This window comes from Cavia porcellus, unplaced genomic scaffold, assembly GCF_034190915.1.
Source record: "Cavia porcellus strain 051 isolate PalLab524CR breed Dunkin Hartley unplaced genomic scaffold, mCavPor4.1 scaffold_22, whole genome shotgun sequence".
Taxonomy (NCBI): Eukaryota; Metazoa; Chordata; class Mammalia; order Rodentia; family Caviidae; genus Cavia; species Cavia porcellus.
The window spans coordinates 18,953,308-18,971,242 of NW_026947505.1; the positions used below are offsets into that span (position 1 = coordinate 18,953,308).

A 17,935-nucleotide genomic window follows, 5' to 3' on the forward strand; every position below is an offset into this window, starting at 1 on the left:
ATTCCGTGACTGTGCTGCAATTCAGCCTAAGAATTCTGATGGGGCTGGAGCAGGAAGAGGTGTGTGATTTCCTTGACTTGGTGGGTGGTAGCGGAGATTTCTGAGGGAGAGGAGAATCCCTGGGAGCCCACAGAGTGACAGGAGAAGCATCTGACCTGCTGTTGTCCATTAGGATAGAGGCACTCACTGGTTTAGCATTGAGACCTTCTGGGAGAGATTTGAATATTGTCCAGACCTTAGAACCCAAAACAGAAATATATGTGTTATTGTTTTTAATACAGTACTTGAAACATTTAGAAGAATAACCCATTTCCATGTTTGCCTCCCCGCATTCCTATACAGTGGGTAGTATTAACTCTGTTTTTACAAATGACATCCAAGTCTTTGTAGAAGGACCGTGATTTGTGAAAATCACTGAACATTTAAGCATTGGCACTGTGACTTAGCCAAGGTTAATCTGACTGCAGGCGTCATTCTTGTTGCTAAATGCTTACAAAAATATACAAAATTACAGATGCAGTTTAAGCTCTGTCTTTTTCATTCCAAGTGGACTTGGAAGAAATGAGCACTTTGCTTTTGTGTATTTTGTTAAGCAGTTAAAAATGCAAGCAACACCACTTCACATTATTTATAAAATGTTTTTGGCTAAAGTATTTGACAGCTGAATTTCTACTTAAAATTTTTTAAATGCTAAAAAAAAAAAAAAACCCAATTGCATTACTCTTATAGGAACCCATCTATTCATTCTTTTTTATTTTTATGAAGAAACCTGTCACCCAGATATCTACCATATTAAATAGAAAGATAGGTGACTCCTTATTTTTAAGAGGAATATTTTTTGTGAATTTCCACCAGTGTAAATAATGCTTGATGTAGGTTTTTGGTAGGTGTCATATTTCGGAATAAGAAAGACTTCTTTTTTCAAAAAGATTCTTTGAAACTTTCCCAGGATGAACCTTTATTTTACTTATTTATTTTCTTATTTATTTATTTATTGCTGCGTGCACTGGGCTTTACTGATGGAGCACAATAAACCAGGGCTCACTTGGCCCCTCCAGGGCACCTGCGATGGAAGCTGGGAGGAGGGGAGATTCTCAGGGTTGGGGCTCAGTGGGGTCGTGGACCATGAGACCCATCACCTGGTTCCTGTAGCTGAACTCATTATCCAACCAGGAAACGAGCTTGACAGAATGGTCATTGATGATGTCAGTCCCAGCCTTGAAGGTGCAAGAGTGGGTCACTGTTGAAGTCACAGGACACAACCTGGTCCTCCGTATAGCCCAGGACACCTTCAAGGGGGCCCTCTATGCCTGATTCACCACCTTCTTGATGTCATCAGGTTTGGATGTTTTCTCCAGGCAGCAGGTCAGATCCACCAGCAACACGCTGGGCGTGGGCATGGGGAAGGCCATGCCTGTGAGCTTCCTGTTGAGCAATGTGATGCCCTAGACCACAGTCTTGGCAGTGCCAGTGAATCTGGGGGTAATGCTTCTGGTGGCCTTAGCACCACTTCTTTGCAGAGGGATGATCCATGGCCTTCTGGGTGCCAGCGATGGTATGGACTGCAGTCATGACCTCCACAATGCTGAAGTTGGCGTGGATGTTTTTGGCCAACAGGGCTAAGCAGTTGGTAGTTCAGAAAGCATTGCTGACAACCGTGGAGAAGTCGTCTTACTTCTTGTGATTAACATGCAATGCAAACATGGGCATGTCAGCAGAAGGAGCAGAGGTGGTGACCCTTTTGACACCACCTTTCAGGTGAGCCCTGGCCTTCTCCATGGTGGTGAAGACACTGGTGGACTCCACCACACATTCATCGCCAGCATCGCTTCACTGGATGTGGCCGATCTCGTTCCTGGGAGATGGAGATGACCTTTCCTTTGGTGACAAGCTTCCTATTCTCAGCCTTGATGGTGCTGTGGAATTGGGTGGAATCGTACTGGAACACATAGACCATGTAGTTGAGGTCATTGACGGCTACAACATCCACTTTGCTAGAGTTGACAGCAAACCCTGGTAACCAGGCACCTGATGTGACCAAATCCGTTCACTCTGACCTTCACCATCCTGTTTTGGATCGTGGCTGGCACTGCATGGGTAGACTGGTTCCAGCTCAGCCGCTTGGGACCAGAGAGCCTAGGCTGAACCTTTTTCTTAATATGTGTTTATTTCTTATTTTAAAGAGAATAAAACCAAGCAAAATAAAACAATAAAGCCAATCGAAACAAAACAGTGTAAGTGACACAGGACTTCAAAACAAGATAATAGGAAATCAATAGTTATTACCATGATGCCTCTTGCTGTCTTCAAAATAGCTGCCCATACCTTCAGATCTAGTAAAAATCAAACAAAACTGAACAGAATAGAACCAATAGAAACAAAACAATGACTGCAATATAGGACTTCAAAACAAAATAATAGTAAATCCAAATGGCTATCATAATATAGCTTGTTATCTTTGAAAGAGTTGCTCATAGCATCAGATATAATAAAATCAAACAAAACAGAACAGAATTTTTTTTTTTTTTTTTTTTTTTTTTGGTACTGAGGATTAAATTTATGACCTCATGCTTTCCAAGCAGACACCTGTGTCACCGGGCTATCCCCCATGCCCCAGGACAGAATTTTTCAAAGAACTTATTCAGAGGTCATCTTTGAAAGTTGTATATTTTGATGTGATTTATGATAATAAGTTAAAGAAGCAAAGGCTCAGATCTCCTGGAGGAAAACAAGGTGATGTCGGACAGAAGCAGGATCACACAAGGAGTATTTACTATCCCTGGACGTAACCGGGCTAAGTTTCAACATTGAGATAAATGCCCAGGAGCTGATTCTAATGACTCTTGGACATGGCTTAGTAAATGACTGCAAGTGACCATCTCTGTTCACCATTTCATGTAGAATTGGTTTTTGTGCTGTTTGGAATGCAAGTAGATTTGAAAATTTGGTCTTTTTATCAATTAGAGATGATCTTCATTTACTGAATACTCATTAGCTAGTTTGCATGTGGACCTACACCTTCTGAGGTTTCATAGCTAGTGTGAGGGAACTGATCTCCGAGATCGTTACAGAGAAAACAGAAGTAATGGAAAGACTTGTGAGCTATAAAAATGACAATGTGATGATAAGATTTGGTTCCTGACAAATAAACCTAAATTTTCCAGCTAATAAAACTTACATCTTCAAAATAGATGCTAAGCTTCCTTGTGACCAACTTGAAAAGGAAGCACAGGTACTTAATTTGTACTTAGGAATTCTTTCCTGGTATATTGTGCTAAGGCTGTAGACAGAGACCACATAGAAAACAGTGGTGGCTCTTTACTTATTTGAAGAGGATGAGACATAGTTTTTCCTCAAAAAAAAAAAAAAAAAAATTCATGTATTTTCTCCCCCAAAATTGAATTCAAGCTTACAGAGATCAGATTTTGTTCCATGTGATTTGTAATACGTATTTCTTCTCTTTTTACTCCCAGTTATCTCTTTCCTTCTTTCTTTCCTTCTTTCTTTCTTTTCTTTCTTTCTTTCTTTCTTTCTTTCTTTCTTTCTTTCTTTCTTTCATTTTCTTTCTCTCTCTCTCTTCCTTCCTTCCTTTTCTTCCTTCCTCCCTCCCTCCCTTCCTTCCTTCCTTCCTTCCTTTCTTCCTTCCTTCCTTCCTTCCTTCTTTTCTTCCTTTCTTCCTTTCTTCCTTTCTTCCTTCCTTCCTTCCTTCCTTCCTTCCTTCCTTCCTTCCTTCCTTCCTTCAGGAGGAAAGGTTTATTTTGACTCACACTTCGTAGAGGTTTCAGTTCGCTGTTGGCTGGCTCCCAGGCAGGGTGCTTGGCAGGGAGGACTGCAGAGGAGAAACAGTCTATGGCAAAGCAGGGCAGGCAGAAGGCACCGAAGCAGTAAAGCAGCACTCTGCAGCAGCAGCGGCCCTCTTTCTGTCCCATATATTCCATCAGGGCTCCCCGCCTTTAGGGCAGGCAGTAGGCACACCCAGGGTGGGGCGCCCTTAATCCCACCAATGGCACACTCAATCCCAGTTTCACACGTTCTAGATCCAGCCACCTCTGGAAACTCCACCTGTGACTGCATGAGGTTTTACAAGGACATCTAGGTGCAAGCTATAACATATAATCTTCAAAATTTTAGTCTGCATAATATTCTGTTTTTCTTTTCATGAGAAAAAATATTGTTTGCATCTTTTTCCCTGGTTCTGTTTTTGTTTTTAATTTTATGGGAAAATAAAACAATTTCATAACAGTATAATAGAGTAACAATAATGTTTTCTTGAGGCTGAGTTTATTAATTTAGGGCAGTGATTCTCAAACTACAGTTTCAATTTACAGTTCTCAAAGTTCTATAAAGGTTTTTAAAAAATTATGCTTGTTTATGACTCTTACATTGATAGTATATGTTTATTTAAATAATCTGATTGAGAAATAATTCAGACACATTATTAACCTTTGTGTTTAATTTTGAATTTGTGCTCATTTGTGAAAGTGTAACATTGACTCGTGTTTTCATTTTGGTTAAAATCAAAGGAATCAAACCTGAAAGTAAAATGTAGAATATAAACCAGATATGTCACATTTTTCAAAGTCATACGTAACTTTTGCAATTTTGATTGTGTAAAACATGTCATGTTAAATAAACCTTAATGCGACTTTTATTGATTTTGTATGTTGCAGGAGGACGCCATTCAGGATAGTAAGTTAATACTTAGATATTTCTCTGCACAGAGTTTAAGTTAGTAATGGCGTCTGCTGTTGCATCAGAGATACAGGAGAAACATGGGCCTCCGAGCCAGGGGTAGAGGAGGGGCAGGCGGAAAGACTGAAGAACAAGTCTTCCAAGTTTGTATTGCCAGATAAATTGAGTTTTCACCGACTTCCTGGATGGCACCTGTGGCACCCAAGCCACCACCTCTTCTTCGGTGCTGGGCTCCTGGGTTTACAGGACACTGGTGAAGGCAGCAGAGGCCGATCGGGTCTGGAGCCAGAAGTGTCTGTGGGGAGGATGTGTGTATCCACTCGGAGCCCATTGCTACAGACCCTCAAGGCTCAGTAAACACTGACCAATGACTGTGCAGTGCTGCAGGCTGGAGCAGGGTCCCAGCACCTCCCTGGTGGGTGCTGAGGGGAGCACTGCAGGATGCCAATTCTTTGGCAAGGATGGGGATCAGAGCTCTCTCTAATGATTAGTATTTCACTCATGCTTGAGAAACAGAGGGTCAGGTGTTTACTCTTAAACTGCTCCATACCCACAGAAATCAAGCAGAACTTGTTTTGCTTCACATTTGCAGGGTTTTAGGTAAAAGGAATAATGACTAGCCACTCCTCCCCTTTGCTCCAATGAAGGGATTCCCCAAGGAAATCAGGATACCGAGACCTGCTGTATCCCAGAGAAAGCCTGCTAACCCTGTGTACTTGCATTGTTGATGTTGAGCTGTGTGGCTTGTGTCTGAGGGTTCCCGTCCAGTGACCTCTTAGCTCAGTTTGCAAATTTGATAGAGGAGCAAGGAATCGTTTGTACTCAGATGAGATCACTTATTTTTAATTCTTCTTGAAGGTCACCTGAGTGCATCTATTAAGTTTGTCTAACAGTTAGATTTCTCAAGCTTCTGTAGCTTCCTTTTCCCCAGCTTCTTGAGAGCTTGCACTGCTCCTGGGGCCTCTCTTTCCCTCTGATACTGTTTTGGAGAGGAGCTATGGTAGTCATTTTGACCTTTGGATTTTAGTTCAAATATTTATCCTGGGCAACTGGAAATATGGGTGAGCAGCACCAGTCTTTCCCTTGCATGTTTTTTATAAAACACCCAACTTATTCCTGGGACTATTTCTAAAAGTGGTAGAGGTCCTGTGGTTTCATTGGGGACTCTCATGAGACCTTTCCTAAAGCTTAGTTCCTTCTTCAATGGCCTGCAGGACTCATGTCTGCGGCAATTTACCAACAAGAAAGACCCTATGTGTCACTTTCATTTATTTACTTATTTTCAGTTTTCAGGTGTAAAAGGATTGTTTTGTATGTATGTATTTTTGTATTAAAGGAAACAATTTCAGATCAAAACTACCGTGGCGAGGATAATCACTGTTGTGTTTCGGTCACAATTAGATTCAATTTTGCTTCTCCAGATATATATGTCTGTGTTGCATCTTGTCAATTGTTTCTTACCCAGAATACATTGTCTTTAAATTGAATGTTGATCAGGATAAACGTACAACATGCTTGGTAGGGAATTCTGGTTTTGTATTTGAAAGAAATAAATCAGTAGATGGCTGCTTAGATTCAAGATGTGATTTCGCGAATGTCAAGAGGTCAGTGTGCTTGAGCTCCCCACCCTGGCGCTGTATGCTGCTGTGTGTCTGATTAAATGGCATTTCCCCAGCTGTAGGCAGGCTCTCGTAGGTCTTCGAAGTCACCCACACTGTTAATCAACTTTGGAATAACATTTTAGAAAGAAATAGTAAGAAAATTATTAGTTATAAAATCTGATGGTGTGCATCAGTTTAAGAATGAATGTATCCCTCGTTCTCTGTCCCATTTCTGTCACTTGCAGTGATGAAAAATTTTTTTCCAACTGGGTTGCTTCATTTCCCCTCCCTTGGCATATGAGGCATTAACTTATAAAGGGCATTTAGCGTTACATTATATTGTGGAATATTTGAGATGATTTTGGAATGTTTTTAAAAGCCAAAAAATATAATAGCATTATGGAGTTTATGTATGTGTGTAAATATATATTGAGAAGATGACTCACAAATGTGTGTACAGCCAAGATCTTTCCTGTGAGAAACAGATTCCTGTATCCAACTCTAATTTAACACGGTTTCTTAGATGTTTCAAAGAAATGAAGGCCCCTCTTTCCTTAGATAGCACTTATTCTTTTTGTTTGCCTTGCTTTTAATTGGTGAATTTCTTACCTTACCAATTCTTGTGACCCCAGGAAGAAGTAAAAAATTGACCTAGAGAAAAACATCGGTGTCTGTTTGAACACAGAAATAATATACATACACAGTTGAGCCTTCTGGGAAACTGTCTCTAGCATTATTCAGTGCTTTGCTCACTTCGCTGGGTTTGCCTGTTGTTCAGTTTGTTGGCTGTCACATTATCTTCATAATCTATTCTCATAATTAAATGTAGGTTTGCAAAATAATTACTGTGTGCTGTGTACGATACATAACGAACTCCCCATGATGATGTGATCATTATGTACCTGAAACATGTACTAATAATATTAAAAATAAAAAATATAAATACACTTTGCTTTACCTGAGTGTGACAGCTGTTTTTCACTTTGCTGACCACACTCAATTATAGACCTATCCCCACTACATTGTAGCCAGAGTAATTGTCCAAAATATTGGTCTCCCCAGCTTCTATCTCCCCAGCTTAAATGTTTCCTACATCTTCCATAATTGGTAAAATAAAGGCAAAGTTTTTCTTTGCGGATGAGGCCTGCTGTTTGGTCTGTGCTTTTCTTCTTTCCCATCTTCATCTCCTGTTCTAGACACTGTGTTTGTTATCCTTAGCCCTGTGCTGGGTCCATTGCTGAAGTGGTTTCTTGGCCTGAAGTGATCTTGTCTTTGGCTAATAATGCTCTTTCTTCAGAACATAACTCAAGCCTCACTTTCAGAGAGAGCTCTCAGGACTTCCTGATGGGGTCACACTTCCCTGCTGTCTGATCTCATGGCTGGTGCTGTCCTTTTGCCAGGTTTCTACAAGTCATGTATCTGTTTGAGGTGTCATTCCCCATGCGATCTGTTATGCTTGTGGGAGAAGCCTATGTAGGAACAATACTGGAATGACACTTGCTAGAGTACTTTAAATTCATATTTACTACACTTTCCATGCAATAAAAATGTTTTTGTTACATTGTTCTTTCTTAGCTTAAACTTCTTATCCATGATGATGAGCAGTATAATGTAGGTGCTAGACAAGATTGTATTAGCATTGAATTTGGATTGAGTTCTGAGAATGTACTTTGCCTTTGTAGAACTCTTTTTTTTGGTACAGTCTTTTAGATTTTGATACTTTATATTTTTAATACTTTCCTCACTGGAAGGTTTGATGCATTAAATAGGATATTTTTTGGTGTTTTACCTGTATCACATCAGTTGATGGAGTATCTTCCTTGTCTAGGTTGCCTTGCCAAAAGTCATAACTGGGATCAATAACCCTTAAGTGACTACTGAGTTTGGAAAATTCTACACATCATAATATGAAGAAGTAGGAAGTATGTAGTTTGTTAGTTACCTAAAAAGTTGAGTAATCAACCATAAACATTCATAGTGAAGGTAATATCAGAGCAACATTGGGGAGAAAAAGATAATATAAGTCTGCCAAGCAAAAAATAGGGGTTGTAGGTCAAGGCGTAAGTGTGTGTTGTATCATTGGAAGCAGAGACTTTAGGTTCCTGATGATGGCTTGAGGAGCATAAGCATGGCAAGGTTTATATGGACCAGGTTTGGAAGGATTTTGAATTTCAAATGTGTAGTTGCTTTCTGCCACCAGGCATGAAGGTAACTTTTTCCCACTGAATGTATGTCACCCTTGAATGGATTAAGCACTGTCAGTTTGTGGTGTTTGTGAAGTTTAGTTGCTGCTGCTTATAGGGTCATGTCAAAGTAATCGTTCCTTTTTCTCTTCTTTCAGTTATAAACAATTCTAAGGGTGATACTTGATTTACTAATATTATAATTAAAAGAAGAAAATATTGAAGACATAGCCTTGCTTGTGGTTGTTCTTGAGAAAGAGAAATCTGCTCATATTTCTGTGCTTGGGTTATTTTCATGTAGCCAATGAATACTGATGGATCCTGAAAATGTATCTCAATAGAAGATTGAAAAATATGAAAGTCAAATTTTTGAAATCAATGAAAATTCCTTCTTCCTTTCCACTAAATGAAGACTGCATTCTGCCTTGGGAGAAAGGTGAAGGGGTCACCTCTACTTGATTGTTGGTCAGAGACCCAGCTGTTACTTGTTTTGGCTGAAGCTGTTTTCTATTTTCATTTCTGCAGTACATCCCAGAGAGAAGCTTTACAAAGTTAGTGTGGGAACCAGAAGTCTACAATTTATCCATGCTTGTGTTCACCCATTGAACCTGAAGTTAGCATTATGAAAACATTAAAGTACAGACCTTACTCGTTCTCTGAGTGAAAAAACATCACTGTTGGAAAGGCGATCACTTACATTGTGCAGCTTTTCTGGTTATATTTAAAAGGAATGTTTTGTTGCAGAAATCCTCGGGTGACTGCATTTGCTATGAGGAAGTTGAATTAATTGTCTGCTAACAGGAGCAAAAAGATTGAAGGCTGTTCATTTCTTCACCTTTGGGCCAGTATGGCCTTTCATACTCAACCAAGTGTGTTAGGCTGAGTTTTTTTCTTATTTCTTTTTGAAATAGTAACTGTGCACACACTCCTGGATGTAGAAAACCTTACCCCAGAAAAGCAGTGATAGGTAGGATTTGCTATTATATTTAGTTTGAGTCCTGGAAGCTACTAATTCCACGAGAGCTGCCTTAGCTTAATGTAGACCTTGGGAGTTTTAAAGCAGTATCAGAATTTAAAATTTTTTATACATTTATTTTTATTTTTATGACTAAACCTTGACATACAAAACATTAATTTTCTGGTGGTGAAAACCAATAATCTCAACATGTAATGATACCGTTTTCTTTTGCTTCTGTGTATCCTGGGACTGCAGTGCCTTGTGTTGTGTTTGAATGACATATGAAGCTCCTAAGAGACACAGAAAATTATTGCGTCCTCTGGCTTCCGTCTTCCTCTCCTCTTAGCAGACTGTGCATGTTAGTGTCCACATTTATTTCGTCTTTTCCTCTTCTCCCTTATGGACTGTCATCTACCTTCCTTGTACTCAGTCTCTCCTCCCCTCTCATCTCTCTCCCACTTGTCTCCCTGTTGTTTACTCTTGTGCTTATCTTTAGCCATTAAGACAAGACTCTTCATCCAAACAGACCAATTCTTGATTTTGGTACTAGTTTGGAAATGAAACCAAAATGGTTTTTACTCTCACAGCTCCTACTTTATCTCATACAATCCTCGTCTTGTTTCTTCAAACACTTTTCCAGTCTCAGATTTTGATCAGTGAAATGATAGAAAAAGTGGCAGAGTTGCTTTGGATGTCTGGTCAGTAAGAACCAGAATTCCTAACTTCTTGGTAAAGAGAGATTTGCCTTCATTTACCTAAGAGTGGCATATGTGTTATTTTTATCTTCTGGATTTTAAAGACGTGTCTTCTATAGTAATACACAACTTTAGTGATTGTCTGAGTTGCTTTTCTCGTGGCTGTGATGAAATGCCTGACACCCAAAATGAAAGGAGTCGAAAGGTTTATTTAGCTCACAGTTTGTAGAGGTCTCAGTCCCATAGTGAGGTGGCTCCAAGGCAGGGTGACACATGGCAGAGAGGCAGTTCTTCATGGTGGCAGAAGACCTCAAAAGCAACAAGGGAGAGAGGTGAGATGAGGCTCTTTCTTCTGTCCCTTATATTGATCTGGGATTAGGGTGGTGCCAATCCAGTCAATGGATTCATCTACCAGTCACTTACCTTTAATCACCCTTAATACCAGCATTGAACGATGAACCAATTACACCCTCTAGATTCAGCCACCTCTGAAAAAGCGCCATCTAAACCTACATGAAGCTTTGTGCGGACATCTAGACCCAAACCATATTAGAGTTTCAAAAAGGAAGAACTTCCTTGGTTGGCAATTTGGCTGCTTTTGTGACCTGCTGCCCTTGAGAATCAGCTGAACAGCTCTGAGTCTGAGTTCTTCTCTGGTTGCTTGCCTGGGCATAGCTGACATTATTACCATAGTAACAATTACACAGTTAACAATTATTATAAAACTTTAGTAAAAATTAAGGCTCAGATTGCTAGTATGTAAAAGTAGCATTTGGTGCCATCAGACACAGTGTGACCACGTAGTGCACTGTTGACTTTGGAAATATCCATTTCTGTAGAAGGTGTAGACGTGTTGCACCCTTGCTTCTCTTGACCTTCTGCTCTGAGTTACATTATTAAGAGGGTTTAAGTGTATCCGATAACAGGTTGCAATCATCAGTATGGTATTTAGTCTCTAGGCGCTTCCAGAGAGTACAGGCCGACTTACAGCCTTTCTTTCAATTTTCTTTGTTTGTTCTATTCTGATCTCAGTTCCTTTGAAAAGGCAACTGATGATTTCAAAATTGGATACCAAGCAGAGACTCTCTTACATTTGGGGTAATGCAATTTTCATTCTCTTTCAAGTTGCTTTTCATTTTAATAGATATTTCTCAAAACATTTTGGTGCAACATAACATAAAAGCTGTGCAGGTCAGATAGCCAGAGGAGTGTATTGGAATTACAGAAATTGGAGAAATCTTACAATGAGCGTTCTTAAACGTAGATCTACGAGTCCTTGAAAATTGTTGGTGTTCTTGTTCCAGGGAGTGGGTGCTGACGGGACGAGGACTCTCACTGTATTATAGATTTCAAAGAAAGAAAGAGCGAAACAGACAGAAACAGATAGGAAAGAGCCGGACAAGAGAGTGGATTCCTCTTAAGATGGACGGGAAGTGTTGTGAAGAGAAGAAGCATTTGGAAAGGTTGTAATACGTAAGCACCCTGGTAGTGGAAGTTTCTTTTACACCGGCATCTCATTTGCAGCATTGGAAAACACCCTTTTCACACCTTCTTTCATTAATTCTCTGTACTGTTTGCTTCAGAAAGAAATAAATATGTCCCAAAATGCAAAGTATTGAGGACCTATCCGTCCTTTTAAACAGCACTCCTTAAGAATTATGCCGTGTAGCTTTTCACTATGCTCAGATATACCCACACTTCAAGAGGAGGAGACTAAGAGATTCAGTTGTTTGCAGAAGCTAAGCAGTTGAATAGAGGTGTGGGAAGTGGGGAAAAATGAAGTCCTGAACAATTCTGGAAATAAGGCAAAGTAGTGTCTAAATCAGTCACTTCTGAAAACGAAGTAGGTGATGCTAACTCTTTTAATGATCACTTTGTGTGTATTTTCGGCATCATCCAGAAGACAATGGAAAATTGGTGGTCAAAATAAAGGCCTCCATTTGTGTTTTGCTCTCCAAAATGTGGTAAGGGCAAGAGGTTAAATTATGGAACAATATTTAACCCAGTTCCTGCATTTTAAGATATACAGAGTAAACTCCGTGAGGGACTAGTCCCCAAGAAGGAGAGCCATTGTACTCATTTTTAAAATAATTTTATTTTATGTTTTATTTTTTGGCTTTGTATGAAGGCTTTGGAAACTGTTTTCTGTAGTCAGGATATTTTCCAATTTTCAAATACATATTGTTTACCTAGAGCAAACCCAAAGCCCTTACTTGAGAACTATGAAAAACTTTATTCTTCAGAATGTGAAGGAAGCAATTTTTTTTGTTTTTCCAAGGGAACAGAGGGGCATTTAGGAAGGCAGAAGTTGCCGGAAATAGAATGGTTCAAACACACACACGCTTTTTGTTTCGGAGCCTGGAGAACAAGGTTACTTTTTTTTTTAACATATTTTAGAACCTGTGTCTCCTTCTGCCCTAGACACAAACTGTATGCAGTAGGGGGTCAACCACTCTGGAAAAGAAGGAAGCACCATTTTAAGAAAAAAGAAAATACAAAAACTTGAAGAACTGTTTAGTAAACCACACACACAAACATGAGGTTGGTGATATCAGTCTTAGCAAAATAATGGAAGTGTTTGGGAGAATTTTCAAGATTGAAAACATTGCTTAGTCATTTCAAATTCCTTATTTTTTTTCCCTCTTTGGGGAGGTTGAATTGTTATTTATTTATTTATTTATTTATTTTATTTTAGTTGTTCAAATTGGCTTGCCTTCACTTGAGTTCACCCAGGGGGTACAGGTGGCCTCCTGCTAGGTGCTGGGTCCAGTGGATGGCAGAAGAGCTTGTTACAGGAGGAGCAAGGAGATGTGTAGCTGCTGGGTTTTACTCATCCTGTTGATGCCTCGTGGATGTGGAGTAGCAGACATTATTAGAATGTGGCTTAATGACATTCGTCTCCAGATCGAAAGCGCCAGAGTCCTTGTTTTAGACTTTGAGACGAACAGGTGAAATCTTAACTTTTCATAGTTTTTCAATCAAGTCAATAAATTTACTAAGTGAATAAAAATTAGTATGTTAGAAGAAATAACTCCAGTGGAGAGACCCAGGAATGCTTTGCGAATAGATTCCCCTTGAGCTGAGATGAGACCCGAACAGTGCATTAGCCAGCAGAGGAAACAGAATGCCCGGCCCGGGAAACGCAGTGCAGGTGCTGAGGCAGGCATCATCTAGATTTTCCAAAGGCAGGAGGAAGACCACTGACCCTGGAGCATGGGAACTGAAAGAAAAATCGGAAAGTAGATAATGTGGGGGAGATAGGAAGGTGCCCATCATTGCAACCACAAATGGCTAAAGAATTTGGATTTTATTTTTACTGTAATTTGAGAAGAAAAGATTAATTTTATATTTTGCCAAAAAAAAAAATAACTTAGCCTTCTGTAGGAAACTAGTATGAAGTGGAAACCAGGTCAGAAGCCTAGTTTAGTTTGCCAAGGGATGATCAGAGATTTATAAAATTTAACGGAGAAGGATGACTGAGGAGAGAGCTTCAATATAGATGAGAAGACTTGTTGGTGAATTCCTTGACAAAGGCAATTAAAAGTGAAAAATTAGACTGCTTCATAGCATCTTAGTTCTAGTAACTGGATATGTTATGTTGCCACTTACTCAGAAGGGGAAAAATGGTGGCAGAGGAAAGAGATTTGAAAACAGGAAATGAAAAGACGTGAGATGTTATTAAATAGTAATGACGTTGCCTTCAGTATGTAGATAACAGCAAGTGGAACATTTAGGAATGTTAATTTTATTACAAAGAAAAATATCATCCCAGAGGAGCTGGGCTCCAAATCATGATTTCAGTTCCACTCTTGACCAAGAAAGCTTAATGACTACCTCCTGAGCTGTCTGGGCATGAAGCGGTATTACTGTATTTGTCTTTAGTCTTTCTCACATGAGCAGTTTCTGGCACGTTCTTTGTTTCTGCCGGGAAAATCTCACTCAATGCCAAGAACTAACTGTTTTGCACAGTGTGTCGGTGCTTTGGTAGCTATGCAAATTAATGCTGAGAACACACACAACCCTTTTCTTATTAGGATAGAATACTACTTATTGTTTTCTACTCTTCTGCTGAGCTGATTCTATGATGGTTGGAAACCAGAAGGGGTGAAAAAAGCCTTTGTGATGGTTAGTTTCATGTGCTACTCGATACAGCCATTGTGCGCCCAGTTGTTTGGTTATACATTATCTTTCGGTGTGTCTGTGAGAGGGCTTAGTTATGAAGCCAGCATTTGCAATGGAAGACCAGAAAGTAGATCACCTCTGCCAGACGGTTAGCTCTCATCTAGTCCACCGAGGACCGGGATAGAACAACAGAGGAGTTAAGAGAGAATTCTCTCTGGGCCTGTCACAAGCTGAGACTGCTGCCTTCTCCTCCCTTCACACTTGTATTTGTTTTGGAATTGGATCCACCCAGCCTCCTGGTGCTGGGACTCAGACCTGAAATGGAATTTATACCATTGGCTCTTCTCTCTCAATTTTTCAATGCACAGCTTCAAATTCAAACTGGAGCTGGACCCTAACTCTCCTGGCCCGGACATTTTAGCTTCTGTAATCACATGAGCCTACGGTTTATAATAAATCTCTTTGTACATATTACAGTATTATTCAATAATACAGATTCATTAATATAAACTTTGTTATGCAGTATCAGAACTAGTAATAGATCAGTATTAACTAATATCTGTATGATATGTACCGCATATATTACAAGCCGGATATAGCATCTGTTGTGTATCTGTCTATCCATCTATCACTATTGCTTTTTTTCTGGGCAACCTTTATTTGCTCTTGGTATTTTTATTAGAATAGAAAAATACAGCATTTTGATTGCTCTTCATTCCCAAGCCACCCAGGACCCTAGTTAAGAACTGTTTCTTAATGATCTTTTCGCACCACAGAGACTGAGTTAGTATAGTTGACTTCCTATAAATAACACTAACTGTGTTCTCATCAGAGCAGAAAGATAAAGAGAATTAAGTATATTAAAATACAGTGTTTCTCCACACATCATCCAGGTATCATTGCAGGCCACAGGAACACTTTTATTGGATTTGTGAGGAAAAATTATTTCAATAAAAAGGCTAAGATATTTTCCATTTTTTTCTCTCATTTTCTCATGAGCATGTGGTCAAATTCCCAGAGGGTACATGTTATGTGACATCACAGTATGTTAAGAAAAGAAGAAAAAACAAGAATTGCCTGGCTTTTGTTGAGTCAAAAATTAAAGAGACTTTGTTTTTGTTTTGGAAAATACAATTATTTTTCATAAATTTATGTTAGAGGTTAACAAAATGAGCTAGCTATGAGGATCATTATTATTAATAAAACAAATTAGTACTGACTGAAACAATTTCCAGTTTGAATTTTTCTTTATGCCAAGTATGGATAGATGACATAGAATCAAAGGGTCTTTGATGTCCTTAGTAGCTTATTAATGTAACAATGCTGAGACTAAAGATCTCCATCTATTCAAGGATTCTTAAAAACACAAGGATAGCTGCGACACCAGTGATTCCATGAAATCATTGTGTCTTGAGGCGACATTAACCAGTTGTAGTTGTTTTATTTTTGTTGTGCTAACATGTTCTAGTAATTGAGCTAGCACCCTCTCCGCTGTTACATGCAGGTGTCTTGGAAGGATTAGTCTTTCTGTCTTTGTCTCATGCAGTCATTCACATAATCAGCTCACAAGGATTTAGTGAACTTTGCACTCCTTGTTCAATGGTGCCAGTTTGTAGTAGTTCATTACCTCAGAGCTCTAAACTGAACCATCATTCTTTGCTCTGAGATTGCAAGAGGCTGGTTCTCTACATGTTTTCTTCTACAGCTGTTGTGGCACCATGGTGAGTATGGGAAAGAGGAGAGACATGGTGGAAGGAAGGATACTGCTATTCCTGCTTGAGTTTGCTTTGGTGTTCTCCTCTCACTGGTACTGCACAGGGCAGTTGTGCATGTGTCCATACATAGAGTTCCTTGATGAGCTTGACATTCCAGCCCTGGCCTGACAGTCATCTTGTAGTCACCTGCTGGGCATCCCAAGCCTCCTGGCGTCCAGCTGCATGGCTGTGCTGCGCTGGTAGATGTGGACCAGCCTGAGAGACAGCCAGCTTCTCCATCGTGCAACATGCTAGGTCCACGCCTTGTTTCAGAGGGATGCTGAGCAATGTCCCTCCCCCCACATTCATTGCTTGCTTTTCTTTCTGAAAAGGTAGTCTTTTACAAATGATCCTTTTATATATTATCCAACATTTGCATAACATCAGTGTGAGACGAAGGGCTAGAATGAGAAATTCAGAAACTGCAGACCAGCTTTGGTAAGGAAGGCTGTGCAGGAGGGCAGGGCTCGGGGTCCCTCACATCAGGGAGTGGCTGTGGAACAGAAGTGAGAGTAACAGGAGTCAAGCAAGATGGTGGAGAGGGGGCTTCCCAGCAGAGATGCTGAAGTTTCCATCTGTCTTCCATAAATGCTAGATAAAGACCAGTTCATGAAAATACTGTGTTAGTGCACCAGAATGTAAATAAACACACACACAACATGTGAGTAAAGGAATTTAAGAATAAGGTACAGACAGCTATGTAGCAATCGTTATTTTCTTGGCTATCAGTTAATCTGATTTCCAATGCTAAAGTTTTCCCTACAAGTGTAGCTTACAGAAAAAATATTCATCACTATAGTAAATCCATGGGGCATTGCTTATTCACCTATATGTTGGACTCTGGTCCTTAAGAATTTGTGACCCATCTTCTTTGGCTATTCTTTAAATAGAAACTGCCATGTATTATAAGTAATGGCTACTTTTCTCTCTGTTTCTTATTGAGCTGAAATATGAAGTATTTGGTTTTCATATTGTGTTTTTATAAATGCCGTGATGCTAGCTGGGTGTGGGGTGCATGCCTGTCATCCAAGCACTTGGTTAGGCTGAGGCAGGTGGATCAAAACCAGTGAGTTCAAAACCAGCCTGGGTTACAAAGTGAGTTCATGACCAAGGTGAACTGCATAACGAGACCACATGTCAAAAAGTCAGTAAATAACTAAATAAATATCATGATGCCTTTAAGCTGTGTGGTTTAAAGAGCATCTCTTTTTTTTAAAAAGCTAACAACATTTATTTGTTTATTAAGTATTATTATTCAATTGCTGCTTCTTATGTCAGATAGTACTTGTGTATTCTCTTTTTAATAAAAATACAAATCTAAGGTGTATTCATTGCACAGCATTCAGAAACTATATAAAAACAAAAATAAAGAAGATACCTAGAGCCCCAATAATGCACTGTTTGTGTTTTGATGTCATTTTTGCATGCATTTTGAATACCCACCCGGCAGAGTATATTTAAGATAAATGTACATTTTTATAAATGAGTGTAATATTTATATCCTAAATATTTTACATAAATAGAAATAGCTTCCATGAGATCTTTTTAATATAATTCTTAACTACTACATAATTCTTCATTGAATTAATTAATCATAATTTTATAAATTGCTTATCACTGAATATTTAAAGTCCTTCCTTTTTTCTTCATTTCAAGCAGTGTGATCATGAGGTGAATATCTTATTGAGTTATATCTTTGTAAACTTTCACATATTTATATAATATACATTTGTTAACTTGGAATTGCCACAGCAGAGGGTATATATCGCTTTGCTTTTTTTGTTCTTATTGCCAAATTGCTCTCCAGAAAGTTATACTTTCTTAAAGATAATATGAATGTGTAAGTTTTTCTCTACTATCAGGAATGACATGTTTGTGAGCTCATTGCTCAGGAACGTTGTAAAGAACATTGGTAAGGCCACGTTAAAGA

The 17,935-nt window shown here is 39.2% G+C and overlaps 1 protein-coding gene and 1 pseudogene across 15 annotated transcripts in view; one reads left to right on the forward strand and one right to left on the reverse strand.

Moving 5' to 3' along the window:
- Window positions 1-17,935, forward strand: part of Ptprk (protein tyrosine phosphatase receptor type K) — a 498,623-nt gene that overhangs the window by 164,456 nt on the left and 316,232 nt on the right. The gene's annotated exons all lie outside the window — the stretch shown is intronic.
- Window positions 1,095-2,057, reverse strand: LOC106027369 (glyceraldehyde-3-phosphate dehydrogenase-like; annotated as a pseudogene).